The 18839-nt window shown below is 42.0% G+C and overlaps 1 pseudogene; it reads right to left on the bottom strand.

The window, feature by feature from the left end:
* Positions 1-2566, bottom strand: part of LOC123329369 — a 48013-nt pseudogene extending 45447 nt beyond the window's left edge.
* Positions 2567-18839: the final 16273 nt, after the last annotated feature.

Below are 18839 nucleotides of genomic sequence, written 5' to 3'. Positions count from 1 at the left end.
GTGCTGGGCACCCAGTTTTTGTTATTTAGTTTCTCAGTCGTGTCTGACTCTTTGCGACCCCACGGACTGTAGCCTGCCAGGCTCCTCTGTCCATGGGATTTCCCAGGTAAGAGTACTGGAGTGGGCTGCCATTTCCTCCTCCAGAGGATCTGCCCCACCCAGGGATCAAACCCATGTCTCCTGCATTGGCAGGTGGATTCTTTATCCCTGAGCCACCAAGATAGCCCTGAACACTTAGCAGGTGACACCAAACATCTGCCAAATAAATGCAATTTTCTGGCAGATGCCATCTTCCCAGTAGGCAGGTCACACATGCTGTTTCCTTGCTCTGCACCCACGGTGGCTGGTAAGACCTGGTACCTCTTACGAGCTCACTGACTGTGCTGGGATCCTGAATTATTGTTGTTAATGATTGTTGTTGCTGTTGTTTGCTTTAGAAAAGCAGAATTGATCTACCACCACCTTTAGCTTAAGCTCATATCAGGGAAGTTTTAGATTGTTGGAAATTGTGAGTAGAGTAGTATTAGTCTCAGTTGTATCTGGCTTTTCGCAACCCCATGGACTGTAGCCCACCAGGCTCCTCTGTCCACGGGATTCTCTAGGCAAAAATACTGGAGTGGGTTGCCATTTCCTCCTGCAGGGGACCTTCCCAACTGTACATAAAGGAGACTTCATTAATGTGCATTAGAGGATACCCCAGGTTAACCTGTTATAGAAAACTGTCTTTTGAGTCTTTAAATTCTATACCAATTCTATACCTCTGGTTGGCAGAGTGTTTGTTTCTTTATTTAGGTTTTAAGGTGAATGACCTGGGGCTGTTTGTTTCCATCAACATGACTGCGAATCTAAAGGCACAGTTGAAATGTCTATTTTTCTTGCCATCCTCAGAAGAGATTGCTGCAAATCTACTCTATGATTCTCGTTCTTTTTAGCTTACAATACAAATAGCTTATTATTTTTTGCAACCTATGTCTTATAATAAAGCAGTGCTGAAAAATTAAATAGAAGAAAGTTCAGTTGCCATATAGGCTATGAAAATGATTTGCTGGAAGTGATTTTTAAGCTTGATTCTAAACAGATTTATGAAGAATGGCAACTTGGAAGACATGGTTCAAATTTTGCTATATAAGGTACCTTGAAATTATAGGCTCACTCTCCCTAAAATTTCAAAAAGCATAGAGCTTGAACTCTTAAAAGTATAGCAGTGATAAAAGCTTTCACAGTCATTTCTAAAAAGCAACACTTCATCGTTTTCTCTCTCCAATGTTTCTTTAATATACTTGTAGAAGGAAGGCAATGGAAAACCAAGAATAAAGATAGCTGAGCTCTCCACACTGGGCTTCCTGCCTACTTTCCCTGCCCAAAGAAAAGAGGAGACACCATCTTGCAACAGAGGCTTCATATATAACCGGGCTTCTCCAGTGACAGCATTTGATGCCCCATGTCTCTTGATTCTTCTTGTTGCCAATGGTTGGTCTGGTGATGGTGGTGAAATGGGAGCAATTAATCTGTAGATGAGGGAGGGCTTCCTTTAACAGTTGAAGGGTACCGTCTGGCATGATTCCAAAGACTTGTAGTGTTTTTAATGTGGGAATTTCTGCAAGTTCAAGTAAAGTTTCAGGTATCATGTCATAGCACCAACTGAATGATAGGTGTTGGAGGTAGTTGAGTTGGTAAAATTCTGGAAAGCAGTCATTTTTCAGCATGACACTATCACTTAAGTCTAGGTGGACAAGATTGGGACATCTTCCAGCTAAGGTAGAGACATCTGATCTCTGCAGGTTCTTTCAGTACCCGCTGAGGTTCAGCTGGGTGACGGTCTCCGACACATGTGCAACAGCCACCTGTATGTGTTTTTCAGTGAAGTCATAGCACCAAGAGAGGTTCAGCTCATCCAATCTGGAACAGCTGTTCAGCAAAGTCTTCAGGGCAGATTCAGAGAATGCAGAATACCCAGAAAGGTTTAGTCGCAGTAAATTTGTGTTCTGAGCAAGATTATTGACAATGGGATTCGAAAGCCAGAGGCCTTCCAAGGCTGAGATTCTGCAACTTGGAGCAGTAAGACAGAAGGCTGTGCAGGGTAGACACATCGAACACAGAGTTTGACAGGCCCAGGTGCTGTAGACAAAAAGGGCTGAAATGCTCAACTAACGGTTGGTCTATAAATGATTGTGGACAGCAGAAGGCAACCACCCCTTGGGACAGCAGCCGACCAACCACGATCTGGGTAGAGGTTTCTGCCCACGAGGTCTACAGTTTGCCAGAGAAACTCATCAAATGCTAGATGATACCATCTCTTACAAACACTGGAGACTTTCAGGAGTTCAGGGAGGCACAGACAGGAAAAGATTCCTAATAGCAGCTCATCTAGAAGGAGGTCCCATGAAACACCTGGAAAGTTCTCTCAGTTTAGCTTAGGTCTGCAGACAATCACAATGTCCTTGTCATTCACTTTGCTTTTCAGCCATTTTCATGGGGGACTCTGTGGGTGGCTCAGGTTTGAAAGCAGTTCCTGGGGGATGTTCTCACTGTCCACCTCCTCCTTCTCCAGGGCTGAGACCCCCATGCCTGAAAGCATTTCAGAAGTCCTGCTAGAACCCCATCCCCATGTGAAACTGGCAGTAACGTTGCTACTCTGGTCAGGTATCTCCTGGAGGTGTTTCCTGTGAATGGCATCTGCAGGTTCAGGAGTTTTAAATGCGTGCATTAATTGCAGAGGTGCCTGCCTCCCAGATTCCCACTTTGGTGCGCAGTGAAATTGTGAAGTTGAAAGCTGCTGCTGCTGCTGCTGCTGCTACTAAGTCGCTTCAGTCGTGTCTGACTCTGTGCGGCCCCACAGACGGCAACCCACCAGGCACCCCCGTCCCTGAGATTCTCCAGGCAAGAACACTGGAGTGGGTTGCCATTTCCTTCTCCAATGCATGAAAGTGAAAAGTGAAAGTGAAGTCACTCAGTCTTGTCCAACTCTTAGGACCCCATGGACTGCAGCCTACCAGGCTCCTCCGTCCATGGGATTTTCCAGGCAAGAGTACTGGAGTGGGGTGCCATCGCCTTCTCTAAGTTGAAAACTAAAGTGATCTTAAGTGCTTCTCTTCTACTTTATCATTATAACAACACAGCGATGAAGACTTTACCTTAACTATACTCCCAGATGGATTTAGCCACATTTAAGAGCCACAATGGCTCCCTTTTGTTCAAAATAGATCCATATGTTTTCATGTCTGGGTTTACTAATAGCCCTTGTTATATACAGCAACTCCTATCTCACCTTTCATTTTCATTAATAGGTATATTCCCCACTCTTTCACACAATATTCATACAGAATATGTACAGAAACTTGACTATTATTTGCTGAAAATCACTAAAATAGATGTTATTAACGTCTCTTAGGAAATTTTACTTGCAAAATTTAGAAATCACTCGTGCCACTTCCAGCCCTTCATGCATTAATGTGGGGGAAAAAAAACATTTATTTTTGCACTGGGCTGAAGAACCACGTGTTTATATGCTTTAATAAAGTGGTGTCACCTCACTTACAGGCAGAAATGCACCGAGGTAAGATGCCTGAGTTTGGGAGCCAGACGGTTCCACATCAGATGATGAGAGCACCGAGGCAGAGAGAGCGGTGATGCTGTGATCATGTGTGTGTCTCAATGGAAGAAACGTCTGATTAAATATATTCCAAGGAATATATATATCTGCTCGGAGACGTGATGGTCACAGAAGACACCCATCTAATGCCTTAAGCAGCCTCAGGTGTGTGTCTATCTCACAGACCCTTCTCACTCTGGACCCTAACATGCTATTAACATAAAATGAATAAACTCCAACAGGGTGTCCTGTGGGGACCCTTCTTGTCTGCATACCCTTGCAGCCATCTCTGGGAATATGAGGAAGGCATTTAACTCCTGTGTGTGTCTACTGAGTTTAATTGTTTTTACTTTTATTCAGATTGACAACTGAGTGTTTTTAAATGATGGGGCTCATTGACAAAACCTCATTCCACAGGCAGATCAGCACAAAGCCTCGGTTTTGTCATTCTGAGACACTAAGACTTAGAAATTAAGTTGTCAATCAACTCTGTCTCTTCTCTTCAAATAAAGGAGGAAAATCTCTGATATGGGATCTGTGTATAATGAAGTTATTCTGGCCCCTTTCCTAGGAAAAGCAGGTACGCAGAACTCATCAAATTAAATATCATCCTACAACAGCCCAGATGATGTCTGTGGAAGGTAGAAGATCAGAAGAAATCCATGAGTTGCCTCTTGAGCTTGACTTCTGTGTGTGTGAGAATTTATGCATCCATACAGACCCCAGGAAATGTGGTTTTGCTACATGTGTGAAGTAGCAGAAGCCTCAATCCTTGCAACATTATAGATGAAGATTTTCAGTTCTTCATCTCAGTGTAAGGGCAGAGTCAGAAGGCAGGCTTAACTTGGTTCTGCAGGCTCTTGGGTAACATAGAGGCTTGGACCTGAGCATGGACCAGGAGCTGGCCATGTAGATCACCTCAAGGCAAAAACGTCAAGCCAGGGCAACATGATGCACACACAGGACGCACACCACTGTGGCCAGTAACTTACAGAGCATGTGCAGCGTCGTACCTGCCCAGTGGTAACACTACTTCCTTTACTCCATGTTCAAAGACAAAGACAGGAGCTTTTGGCCCCAATTTCCAAACACTGGGTCAGCTGCCATGGCTGCATTTGCCACAGCACTTTGGTTCTCATTTCTTGAGAATATGATTTTTGATGAATTCTTTACATGGAAAAAGAACTTTTCCTTTTTTTGGATGACATGACTTTATTTTATTTTGTCTATGAAATTTGATTAAACTAATTAGAGACTCAGTTTCCTTACTAAGTGGCAATAACATCTTCCTCATTATTGACAAGTAAGAGATTGTTTTTAAACTATAATGCACCACACAAATGTTAGCAATCTTTTGAGTGGAACTCCAAAATCATATTAATCATTTCCTGTCCTGGAGTGGAATCTGAAGCTTTTTCTCAAACTGGAAAGGGGCTGTCTCCTTTAAGATCGGATTTAAGCAGCACTGCAAGCTGACCTGGGTTTGGCCAGCAGTCCAGAGCCCGGCGTCTCTGCACGTTTGCCCATGGCTGCCTCCTCACTGCACACAGGTGTGTGTGACTGTGACCATCCACATGAACTTGCCTGCGACATCACCAGGGGCTCCAGCCCTGCTACAGCTTCCCTGGCCTTTAGAGAAGGACCTTTCCACATGGTAAAAGTGTGATAACTTTAAACAAATTTGCTATAAATGAAGAAGGAAGCATCACTGACCCCAAATGAAGCCAATCTGAGATCCTTCATTTGCTTCTGACCCTGAACCAGAAAGGAACTGAAAAATGGACCGGTTGGACTCCCTGAAACAAACGATGCTTGAGTGGTTTCATGCATACTAACTGCCTTTGATGTAAATGGGGCCATCCGTCAGCAGCCACTGGCACAGCAGTGACCTCCCCCACTGCTTCCAGCCCCGCACGAGGGGACCGAAGCCCATCCAGGTGCCAGGAGGCAGGCAGACTCCCTCCACCCGGAGACACTCTCTTCAGAGAGGATTCCGATGGGGACTGGAGGAAGCTGGTAGGCAGGAGTCTGGCAGGGGACTCTCTGAACATATTATTAGGGAATTTGAAGTCTTAGCTATTGTGGGCCCACTCCCTGCTCCTACAAAGAAAAAAAACTTAATATAGAACTTCCACATGATCCAGCAATCCCACTCCTACACATTTATCTGGAGAAAATCATAATTTGAAAAGAAGCATGCACCCCTATATTCATAGCAGTACTATTTACAATAGCCAGGACATGGAAGCAACCTCAGCATCCATCAACAGAGGAATGGATAAAGAAGATGTACCACAGACACACACACACAGGAATAGTACTCAGCTATAAAAAAGAACGAAGTAATACCATCTGCAGCACCATGTATGGACCTACAGATTATCACACTAAATGAAGTAAGTCAGACAGAGGAAGACAAACACCATATGATATCACTTATATGTGGAAGCCAATTTAAAAATGAGAGAAATGAACTTATTTACAAAACAGACTCACAGATCTCAAAATCAAATTTATGGTTACCAAAGGGGAAATGTGGAGGGAAGTGATAAATTAGGAGACTGGGATTAACATGTACACATTACTATATATAAGATAGATAACCAACAAGGATTTACTATAGAGCACAGGGAACTCTACTCAATACTCTGTAATAACCTAAATAGCAAAAGAATCTGAAAAAGTATGGATACATGCATATGTATAATTGATTCACTTTGCTGTACACCTGAAATTAACACAGCATAATACAATAACAATTTAAAAAAAGAGAGAGTAAATTAGGTGCCATCTTCATCAAACCCAAGGACAGGTGATGCCTCCCAACACCATTCTCAGAGGTAAAACTAGGGGAAGGCATCCCTGGCCTCCATCCTCCCATGCACCGGGTTGGTGCCCAACTTCACATCTGTGTCAGGACTCAGCCCTCCCATCCCTGTACCTGGCATGTGGTTCTTGACAGGGCAGGGCCCCCACGTGTGGACTCCATCCTGGACTCAAAGCTCCTGTGCAGAAGGAAGGGAAAGGCCGCTTCCCACAGATTAACAAGTTGCTGCATGCTCTTGCCCTTTGTTTCTTTTAAAACAAATATATGCTTATAGACTTGCGATCTGTGTGATGAACTTAGCATGCAAATAAAAGGAGATGGATTGGAGTCATTTTCAGACAAGATGCACCTCGAAGGAGCCCGCAAATGGCCATTCATTTCCTCACCTCTAGGCTGACAGAACACTGACATTCAAGTCAAAGGCATGTCCTAATCGTCACGCATGTAACCACTTTTTTCTTTTTTTCACATTTGTATGCTAATCACGAGAAGCAAAAATAGACTTAGATTGGAAATCAAAGATGGGCTGTACACAGGTAATAGAGTGCTGGAGCACTTTATTTAAAGATAGAAGGCTCTCGGACCAGGCTTTATTATTGAACTAAGACTATCTATCCTTTTTGACACTTTTTAAATTAAGTTCTTCCTCTAATTTATGTTTTTGTCAGCTTTCTCCCCTTACCTGGTTTTAAACTGGCTTTTTTCCCCCTCTCTCTCAAAGTAATAAACTACTCCAGAGCAGAGGGAAAAAAATTTTAATGACCCTAGAAATTCAGATTAACAAAATGGATCATTTGTACACAGCCACAGAATTATGAATCCTTCTGAAATATTGGTGAGGAAATTCTGCCTGATGCAAAATTTCATTTTCTTGCTCTCTGACATCTGACTCCCCCGCCCCTTTTCAAATGGAATGGTTATGGAACCTTTTTATTAAGGTCAAATCCTAAAAAGTAGAGGAGCTTGGGGGATCATTTTGGGGCACAAGGAAAAAAGCTTTTTTATTTTTCTTTTGAATGAAAGGAGACAAGCTCCAACAGCAAAGTAACACAGCAAACAGAAACTAGCTTGAAGAAGCTGGACTTGCACCCCCATCCATCCTGCCTCCTCCCTGGATGTCAACCCGACCCCCTATCATTGTGATGCCTGCCTTCCTCCCAGGCTGTCCTGCATGCAACTGAATTCACAGAGTTCAGGGAGCTGGAGACAAACAGAACAGGGAGCAGCTGCACGACCATGCATGTGGCAGTCAGATCATCTACTCTGATGCCTTGTTGGAATAAACTGGGGACAACATAATCAATCTCCCCAACTTAACACAACCCCTACCTGGAAAATGCAAGCCAGACCTAACATGAAAATCCTTCTGCTGCTTGGTACCATTTTTGTTGTAACATTGTCTGTACAGACAGAAAAAAAAAAAAAAATATATATATATATATATACACACACACACACATATATATACTGCAATACTACGACTAAGTGAAATTTTTAATTGCTTTGATTTGATAAAGAATCCTTAATTTAAATTTAGTTTCAAAATAGCAATGACTGGTTTGTAGCATATTCACCGCCCCCTCCCAAAACTATGTGATTTCTCAACAGAATCTCCACAAACAGCTTGTTTCTGCTTTTCCCACATGATGCAAGTTGTTTCTTCTGCGGAGACCAAATCCATGCCTCCTCGCAGCCTACCTGGATTCTACCACCCATCCGGTGGGTGGGGACCACAGGCCTCTGCGGGAACTTCAAATACCACCCATCTCTCACCATCTAACACTCCAATCATTGGGGACCGAGTAGCATAGTAAACACCAAATGTGTGGCGGGGCCAGCCGGCTTTCAGCTGGCCTGTGTTCCAACCCTGCCAGGCTGTGTGACCTCTCCTGGCCTCAGCTTCCCCACCTGTAAAATAGGGTAGTAATCACTCCTGCCTAACCAAGATGTCCTGTGCATTAGAACAAAGCCTGGCATGTAGCAGGAGCTGTTACAGTGTTACTATGTATAGGTGCTACATAAACTAAACTCTACCCATGTGATCCATTTGAAAAGAATTAAATCACACTTTTATTGAATGACCACTAGAAATCACAGTGTAGGTGCTACAGGTAAATATCCCTTGTCTTGGGACTTCTTTGGTGGTCCAATGGCTAAGACTCCATACTCCCAATGCAGAGGGCTCAGGTTCAATTCCTGGTCAGGGGACTAGATCCCACATGCTGCAACTAAGACCTGGTACAGCCAAAAAAAAAAAAAGTTATTAAAAATATATCCCTTGTCTTAAAACATTGCTGTCTAGTACAAGATCTAAGACAAGTGTGCAAAGAAGTAATCAATAAAACAGAATGAATGTTAAACATTTTCCTAGAATGAATTCCAAAAGAAAATATCAGTATTAAATGAAGTTCAAAGAAAGATGAAGCTGCAAGTCATTGAGGAAAGCTAAACGCTAATGTAGAATGGCATTTAATATGATTTTTTGAGAATTACTAAAATTTTAATAATGAGATAATAATGCATGAGTCAGAGAGATCAATAGAACAGAACTGATAGCCACGATGAGACCTTAAATTCCTATAAGAATCTGTGTACAATGAGGAGTGTCCCCTCCACTCTATGCATGCCCCCCACACCTGCATGAACACAGTGCTGCCAGCGCATATATGCACCCAGGCTGCAGGATTGGGGGTGTGGAGTTGGCCAGTTTGGGTGCAAACCAAGGTCACCAGTTCTGAGCTCCATCATCATAATACTTAAGGCTCCTCAGCCCCCTCTGCATCTCTAAACTAGGACACTGATAACAGTACTCTCTTCCTACATCGTTGCAAGGATTAAATTAAGCTGTTAGCACTTGTTCAAAAAGCACAAGATAAATGGCACAATTAAGTTTTCATTTACTACAATTATTTTTAAAATGTTTGTGTTAAGTGTTATGGGCTTCCCTGGTATCTCAGCGGTTAAAGCATCTGCCTGCAATGCAGGAGACCTGGGTTCGATCCCTGGGTTGGGAAGATTCCCCTGGAGAAGGAAATGGCAACCCACTCCAGTATTCTTGCCTGGAGAATCCCATGGACGGAGGAGCCTGGTGGGCTACAGTCCACGGGTCGCAAAGAGTCGGACCCCTGCAACCATAAAGTGCAAAGTAAAAAACAATGTAGAACTTAACATCTGCCTTAAAAAATGCTTGTTCTAGGAGGGTTAAGGGTCTGAGAATAAAATCAGTGGAAGAAATTACAAACAATAACAACAAAAATAGGTCTGACTTCATAAGATTTAAAAAGTTAAAGAAATATATAAAAAACATGAATTGTAAAAGTTATCAGCAAAGTGGGAAATATTGATAACGTATTCATAGTACACAAACAGGGCATAAATTTAAAACAAATACATTCTAAGCACAACTGTAAACCAGCAAAGGATAGAAAACAGAAAGTCACACACTAAGGAAGCTAACTGGGCACTCTTTCTAAAGCACCTGCTCTGCATGCCCAGGAGTGGGATGTTCATTACAAACCTCGAGTGAACCATCTCTCTCTGAGTTGATGAGAGCTGCATGCAGAAGTCATCTAAGACTGGAGTTTCACTTTTGAAAGTAACTGACATCTGTATACATTTTTTCAGCTGTTTTCCCCAAGTGATTATGCTTTCTTCTATAACCTCATTCTTCTGCCCTTTGCACCCAGCTGTCTACTTCTAAATTGACACCAATAAGAAGAATATAGGTCTCCACTTGCGACCGACCACTGGGGGGATCCTCAGAGCCCTCAGCATCCCCTCCTTGCCACTGCCTTCAGCCAGGATCCCACGAGGAACTGGGAGCCTGGAAACGGTACACATCAGCACTGTCGTATTTCACCACCGAACACAGTCACTGGCCCCAAAGTAATGCCAAAAAGCCTGGAAAAGCCTTCCCTGATGGCTCATTGATAAGGAATCCACCTGCCAATGCAGGAGACACAGGTTTGATTCCTGATCCGGGAAGACCCCTCATGCCGCGGAGCAACTGAGTCTGCGCGCCACAACTACTGAGCCCACGTGCTGCAACTACCCAAGTCTGTGTGCCCTGGAGCCCGTGCGCCGCAAGAGAGGCCACCGCAATGGAGGCCCGCGCACCACAGCTAGCGAGTAGCCCCCACTCGCCACAACTAGAGGAAAGCTTGCACAGCAACAAAGATCCAGCATGGCCAAAAATAAATAAATAAAACAATTTTTAAGGCCTGGAAAAAAAAATCATCTGTGTACCCAAGCAGAGAATGGCAAGCAAGTAGCTAATCTCCGCATACTACACTACATTCAAACCATGGAACATTCAGTAGTTGTGGTGATATTTCTGAAGAATATTCAATGATAAGGAAAAAGACTCATTTTATAGAAGTGATTCAAAAATGGGTCCTATAATCAGTATGAAACCAATTAACTAAAAAATACTAATAGACACAACGAAAAGTAATATACCAAAATACTAACAATTGACAAATTACAGCTACCTTACATTTATTTTCTTCTTTCCTCTCTTTTCCTAACTGTGTACAACAAGCATTTCTGTTCAGTCGCTAAGTCATGTCCAACTCTTGGTGACCCCATGGACTGCAGCACACCAGGCTTCCCTGTCCAGCATTATCTCCCAGAGCGGGCTCAAACTCATGTCCAATGAGTCAGTGTGATGTTATCAAACCATCTCATTCTCTGCCACCCCTTCTCCTTTTGCCTTCAGTCTTTCCCAGCATCAGGGTTTTTTTCCAATGAGTTAGCTCTTTACATCAGATGGCCAAAGTATTGGAACTTCAGCTTCAGCAAAAACCCTTCCAATGAATATGCAGGGTTGAGCTCCCTTAGGATTGACTGGTTTGACCTTGCTGTCCAAGGGACTCTCAAGAGTCTTCTCCAACACCACAATTCAAAATCATCAATTCTTTGGCCCTCAGCCTTCTTTATGGTCCAGCTCTCACATTTGTACATGACTACTGGTAAAGCCATAGCTTTGACTAGATGGACCTTTGTTGGCAAAGGGTTTGGTATTTTGCAACAATTTGGTAAAATTCTTAGTGATGGTGTTTTGGAATATTGCCTCATCCTCACACTATTTCCTGAATCTGGGAGTCTGATACATACACACATACACACACATGTGTTTATATATGTATATACATATATATAATCAGTATATATGTATATATCATATGCAAATATATATAATAACTTCTCATTTTATGTCCCAGCAAACCTGGTTTTTTCCCCCATTTTTTTGTTTCTCCTTTGGCTGCATTTTGGGTGATGCTTTTAGTCTGTCTTCTATTCATAGATTCAATTATGTCTTTGGTTTTGTCTATTTCACTCTTTACCAGTAGTGCTGAAATTTTTTACCATGTTTTTCATTTTCAGTTGTTCCATTTTGTTCTTTTTCAAATTTTCGATGTCAGTTTTCAATACCATGCTTCATTCTTATATTTTCGAGCCTCTCTTTTCTCTATTAAAACATATTAAACCTACTTAGTTTATATTCTAAATCTGATCAGTATACTTCCCAATTCTGTTCAGGCTGAGTTTTGCTTTATTTCTGTTCTTTCCTTTGGAGGTTTTTAAATGGTGAGTTCATGTGTCTTGCAGATATTTTTCTTTTCAGATCTACCTGAAGTAGCATCACTTCCATCACCTGCAGACATTATCAACCTGAGACCACTTTACAGGAAATTCTCAAAGTCAGCTTTTCAACCCCATGGTGTGAATTCAGGCGACAAGCAGAGTGCCAGCTCCTCAGGGTTACAAATGGTCATGAGCCCAGCCCAAGTCATGCAGCTTTAATCCCGTTTCCACCCTTCCCAAGGAGAGGGAACCCCAAGGCCCCCAGCTCTTTGTTCCAGACACGGTGGGAGCCTGTCTCCTGTCCCATGTTCCCTTAGGAACCACAGCACAAGTTCTGGGTCTCGAAGAGCTGGCAGCTAACCCTCTGAGAGCCAAAGCCACTGTGACACTGTTTAATCTGGCCTGTGAGGTCCCTGACTTTAAATTGTTCTCAGCCTTCTGCTGACTCCTTCTGTCTATCCAGCTCGGCGATATATTTCAAAACAATTAATCCAGCTTTTTTTTTTTTTTAATGGTTTCCACTGGGAGGGTATGAAAGTTAGCTTGTCCACCAGGCTGCCAAGCATAGAAGTGCTTTTCTCTCTTTGTAATCTCTTCCTTATTAAGCATGGTAATGAGGATACGGTTGTTATACTATTATACAGACTGCTGTATACTTAAACATTCATGAAAAATAGTAAAAGGAAACCTAAACATTAAACTCAAGAAGATAGTAAAAATAAATACTAAAACAGTAGATGGAAGGGATGACTAAATTCTTAAAATGTTAAGTAATTTAAAGAACAAAGAATTAGCTATCGATATGATAAACAAAGTTGTGTTTTTTTGTTTGTTTCATCTTTGACCAAATCTGTAAAATTGACGAGAGGTTGGAAAACCATGGCCTGCAGGCCAGATCCTGCCTGCCACCTGTTTTTGTACGATACTCGAGTTCAAATGGTTTTTAGATTTTTAAATAGTTATGGGAAAATGAAGAATAATATTTTGTGACACATGAAAATTAAATGAAATTCAAATTTCAGTGGCCATAATAAAGTTCCATTGGAACTGAGTCACATTCATTTATTTATGTCTCTGGCTACTTCCCTGCTACAAATGCAGAGCTGAATAGCTGTGATTGAGACCGAATGGCTCACTCAGCCTATATATTCACTCCCTGGTCCTTTACAGATAAATGTGCTGAGCCTCGAAATAAACCTCAGGTAAAATGGCCAAAGAGAGAGAGATACAAGAGAGAGAAAAAAATAGAAACATGTAACACACATTAAAAAAGCAACGTAAACACAAATACAGAGGAGATGTTAAACTTAATAGTTCCCTTTGAAAGTGAACTTGAAAATGTTGATTAAACATATTATTTCTAGAAAGACGCCCATTACTGGCATGTTATCAGGATGAAGTAGAATGCCTGAGTAGCTGGCTGATGATGGAAGAAGTGTTTAACCTTGTCATGGAGATAAATCTCCTTTTCTTCAAACTGGCCTTATGTGCTAATGTTTTACAAGGCAGTTACCTCAAATCAAATAATTTCTATTTTATTTCACTCTTTTGAATCATAAATTAGAACAGAAATTTTAACCTATGGACACCAAGGGGTGAAGGAAGGGATAAATTGGGAGGTTGGGAATGACATATATATACTACTATGTATCAAGCATCACTACGAACAAAGCTAGTGGAGGTGATGGAATTCCAGTTGAGCTATTTCAAATCCTGAAAGATGATGCTGTGAAAGTGCTGCACTCAATATGCCAGCAAATTTGGAAAGCTCAGCAGTGACCACAGGACTGGAAAAGGTCAGTTTTCATTCCAATCCCAAAGAAAGGCAATGCCAAAGAATGCTCAAACTACCACATAATTGCACTCATCTCACACATTAGTAAAGTAATGCTCAAAATTCTCCAAGCCAGGCTTCAGCAATCGTGAACCATGAACTTCCAGATGTTCAAGCTGGTTTTAGAAAAGGCAGAGGAACCAGAGATCAAATTGCCAACATCTGCTGGATCATCGAAAAAGCGAGAGAGTTCCAGAAAAACATCTATTTCTGCTTTATTAACTATGCCAAAGCCTTTGACTGTGTGGATCACAATAAACTGTGGAAAATTCTTCAAGAGATGGGAATACCAGACCACCTGACCTGCCTCTTGAGAAACCTATATGTAGGTCAGGAAGCAACAGTTAGAACTGGACATGGGACAACAGACTGGTTCCAAATAGGAAAAGGAGTACGTCAAGGCTGTACATTGTCACCCTGCTTATTTAACTTATATGCAGAGTACATCATGAGAAACGCTGGGCTGGAAGAAGCACAAGCTGGAATCAAGATTGCCAGGAGAAATATCAATCACTTCGGATATGCAGATGACACCACCCTTACGGCAGAAAGTGAAGAGGAACTAAAAAGCCTCTGATGAAAGTGAAAGAGGAGAGTGAAAAAGTTGGCTTAAAGCTCAACATTCAGAAAACGAAGATCATGGCATCTGGACCCATCACTTCATGGGAAATAGATGGGGAAACAGTGGAAACAGTGTCAGATTTTATTTTGGGGGGCTCCAAAATCACTCCAGATGGAGATTACAGCCATGAAATTAAAAGACGCTTACTCCTTGGAAGGAAAGTTATGACCAACCTAGATAGCATATTCAAAAGCAGAGATATTACTTTGCCAGCAAAGGTCCATCTAGTCAAGGCTATGGTTTTTCCAGTGGTCATGTATGGATGTGAGAGTTGGACTGTGAAGAAAGCTGAGCGCCGAAGAATTGATGCATTTGAACTGAGGTGTTGGAGAAGACTTGAGAGTCCCTTGGGCTGCAAGGAGATCCAACCAGTCCATCCTAAAGGAGATCAGTCCTGGTTGTTCTTTGGAAGGAATGATGCTGAAGCTGAAACTCCAATACTCTGGCCACCTGACGAAAAGAGTTGACTCATTGGAAAAGACCCTGATGCTGGGAGGGATTGAGGGCAGGAGGAGAAGAGGACGACAGAGGATGAGATGGCTGGATGACATCACTGACTCAATGGACGTGAGTTTGAGTGAACTCCAGGAGTTGGTGATGGATAGGGAGGCCTGGCATGCTGTGATTCATAGGGTCGCAAAGAGTCGGACATGACTGAGTGACTGAACTGACTGATAAAGTAGATAACTAATCAGAACCTACTGTATAGCACAGGGAACTCTATTCAGGGCTCTGTAGTAAAGAGGGGATATATGTACATGTATGGCTGATTCACTTTTCTGTACAGCAGAAACTAACATAACACTATAAAGCAACTATATTCTAAAAATTTTTTAAATCTTTCCCTGATGCTGGGAAAGATTGAAGGCGGGGGGAGAAGGGGACGACAGAGGATAAGCTGGTTGGATGGCATCACCAACTCGGTGGACATGAGTTTGAGCAAGCTCCAGGAGTTGGTGATGGACAGGGAAGCCTGGCATGCTGCAGTCCATGAGGTTGCAAAGAGTCGGACATGACTGAGTGACTGAACTGAACTCCAATAAAAATTAATTTAAAAAATTTATAACAACTATTTAAAAAAATAAAACTAAATGAAAAATCAAAAAAGGAAATTCTTTTGATTTTTTACTTAGTTTTTTATTTTTTAACATCAACAACAATGGTAATAATTGAGCCAGGAAGCATCAATGGATCCTAAAAACAGGTGAATAAAAGTTTTTAAGGACTTCCTTACTTAATCTCAAAGGACTCCCCAAGGAAAAAAGAAACTTATTTACTATAAAGGGGAAAACTAATTTTATTGTAAAGGAATCTGGCAGATACCACCTTGTATTAGTTTTCTGGGACTGCAGACAACAAATTACCACAAACGGGGTGACCTAAAATGACACACGTGTATTCTCTCAAGACACTGGAGCTAGGAGTCCACGTGTTCCCAGAGCCAGGCTCCTCTCTGCAGGTGCTGGGAGAGGGTCCTTCCTGGAACTTCTGGCTTCTGGTGGCGACTGTCAGTCCCCGGTGCCCGTGGCTTGTGGCCGCATCACTCCACTCTGCTTCCATCATCACGTGGCTTCATCCCTCTGTTTGTGTTGTCAGATCTCTCTCCTCTCATAAGGACACTGGTCACTGCATTTGGGCCCTCTCTAATCCATCGTGACCTCAACCTGACTTTATTACATCTGCAAGACCTATTTCCAGATAAGGTCACACCCAGAAAGCAGGGCTTAAGACTTCAACATAAGAAAGACACTCCAACACACAGATCCACTTTTTCAAGAGACCAAAGTGGACATCAGCCATGGGACAACCAGGAGGATGTGGCATCACTCCTGGGATGCTCCTACCAGTGGTCCATGAACTCAAAGCCATCATGAAGAAGTTGATATTCACATTCACAGGTGATCCATAAAAAAGGTCTGTCACACTCAAAAGTGTCAGGTCATGGGAATTAGGAAAGACTTGGATTTATTCCAGATTGAGGAAGTTTAAAAAGACATGACACTAGATGCAATGCTTCATCCTGGATTTGACTGTCTTCCAGCTTCCCAGGTGGCTCAGTGGTAAAGAATCTGCCAGCCGATGCAGAAGATGCAAAAAAAACACAGGTTCGATCCCTGGGTTGGGAAGATTCCCTGGAGAAGGAAATGGCAACCCAATCCAATATTCTTGCCTGGACAATTCCATAGACAGTGGAGCCTGGAGGGCTACAGTCCATAGGCTTGCAAAGAGTCACACAAGACTTAGCCACTGAGCATGCTTGCACACACACTGTAAGAGACATCTTTGCAACAACTGGCAGTTATGGGTCTATGGGTTGCATGGTAGAAACATAATGAGTTAATTTCCTGATTTTGATGGAAATTTACTACATGGCAAACATGTCTTACTTGTAAAAATGACTGAAATATTTTAGGTGATGGGGCTTATGTGGTGTATAACTGACTTTATATAATAGTTCTGGAGGAAGTTTTGTTTACATTAGTCATGCATCTTTCCTGTAAGTCCAAAATTATTTAAAAATGATCATCACTTTAGCATACAAAAGACAAAGATAAAAATAACTGAGGAATACACAATAAATTCAGCTAAATGAAGAAACATACCATTCTCCTAGACAGAAAAATACATATATGAAAAATGAAATTATCATGTAAATTTTAAGTAATTCCAATTAAAATGCCAGTGAGATTTTTTTCATACCAAGTAAATCTGAAAAAATTCAGTTTGTGAGAACATATTGTGCATATACACATTTCTATACTTATAAAATAAAAAATAGTGAAAGAAACTTAACATCTGAGAATTAAAATATATTATAAATTGCAGTGATTTAAGCAGTTCAGTGGAATTTTGCAAATGCTTTGGACCCAGAAATGTTAATTCTAGAAATTCACTTGAAGGAAATTATTTTATATTACTCAAATATATATATATATATTTAATATTCAATATATACTCATGAAAATTATATTTATCATACCAAAACTTAGAAACAAATTAAATGAAGTTATACCCATATTGTTGGATTTAGGATTATTTTTTAGCTATGCTTTTTCTTAATTTGTTCAAGCCATTACAGTACAATATCACAGGCTGGGTGTCTTAAACAACAGAAATTAACTTCTCACAATTCCAGAAGCCGGAAGTACAATATTAAGGCACCAGCAGATTGGTGTGGGGAGGTTCTGCTTTTCCATGTTCCCCTGGGTTTCCTCATCTGAGAAGAGCAGGAGAACAGTCCCTATTATATGGGCACTAATCCCATTCAGGAAGGCCCCACCCTCGTGACCTCATCACCCCCAAGGCCCCACATCCTAATTCCATCACATCAAGTGTTTGACTTCAACCCATGAATCTGGAAGAGGTGGAGACACAAATATTCAGTCTATAGTATGCTTTATTTGCATTTACTCTTTTTTCTCCAGTGATTAAATGATGACTAGGTAACACACATACTTAAAAATTTAAGAAGTATCTCACAAACTAAAATGTGAGAGAAGATGATTTCTTTTATAAATAAAGCTGGAACACAGGAATTTTTAGAATATGATTCATGGAAGTCGCTAGACCTATTTGGCTCAAGAATAAAATGTATATTAGGTAACGTCTCATCAATATGAATAAAAAGAGTTTACCCCAGAGTAGACTGGTGCACTTAACACAGCCCCTCACCCTCCTCTTGGAAAAGAATTTTTGCTTTGGCTGCCTGGAAAACTCACTTTCTCCTAACCTCATGGGCATGGCTGTGTCCTCTCTCTGCTGTCTTCTCCTTAGCAAATGCACAATTATTTTTGGTGGGGTAGGGGGCGAGGTGAGTTGCATGAGGGCCCGATCCTCAGACTTCCCTTTTTTTGTGTTCACTCCTATACTGATATCACAGGCATTGTGGTTTTTAAGTGTGGTCTCTGTAAGGGCCTCAGAGTTGTAGCTCCAGCTTGAATGTCTCCGCTGCCCTGCAGACCTGCCCTTCCTCTGGGGTGGGAAGTGGACATCTCAAACGTAACACATCCGATGGTGCATCCTCCTCCCCCTTTCCCATCCCTGCTCCAGCCTCAGTCTCCTCATTTCAGTGTAAGACAACCCATCCCTCCAGCTGCTCAACACAAAGTCCCAGGAGCTCCCTTGACCTCTCTCATTCCTCATATCCAGTGCATCGGCAAATCTCTAAGCTCTTTCTTCAAAGCTTGATACCCAGCAAGGCCACTTGTCACCCCCTCCATGATGCCTGTCCCCCACCCTGAGTGAGCAACGTGACCTCTCTGGGAGCCATTGAGACATCTCCTGCCAGGACCCTCACCTCCACCATCACCTCCTGGGTTTTCTCCACATCACAGCCAATGTTCTTTCTAGTGTTTCTCAGATAATTCATGTCTCAAGC

Source organism: Bubalus bubalis, chromosome 15 (assembly GCF_019923935.1).
Source record: "Bubalus bubalis isolate 160015118507 breed Murrah chromosome 15, NDDB_SH_1, whole genome shotgun sequence".
Lineage (NCBI taxonomy): Eukaryota > Metazoa > Chordata > Mammalia > Artiodactyla > Bovidae > Bubalus > Bubalus bubalis.
The sequence above is the reverse complement of the archived record's forward strand: the minus strand, read 5'-3'. Positions and strand labels throughout refer to the sequence as shown.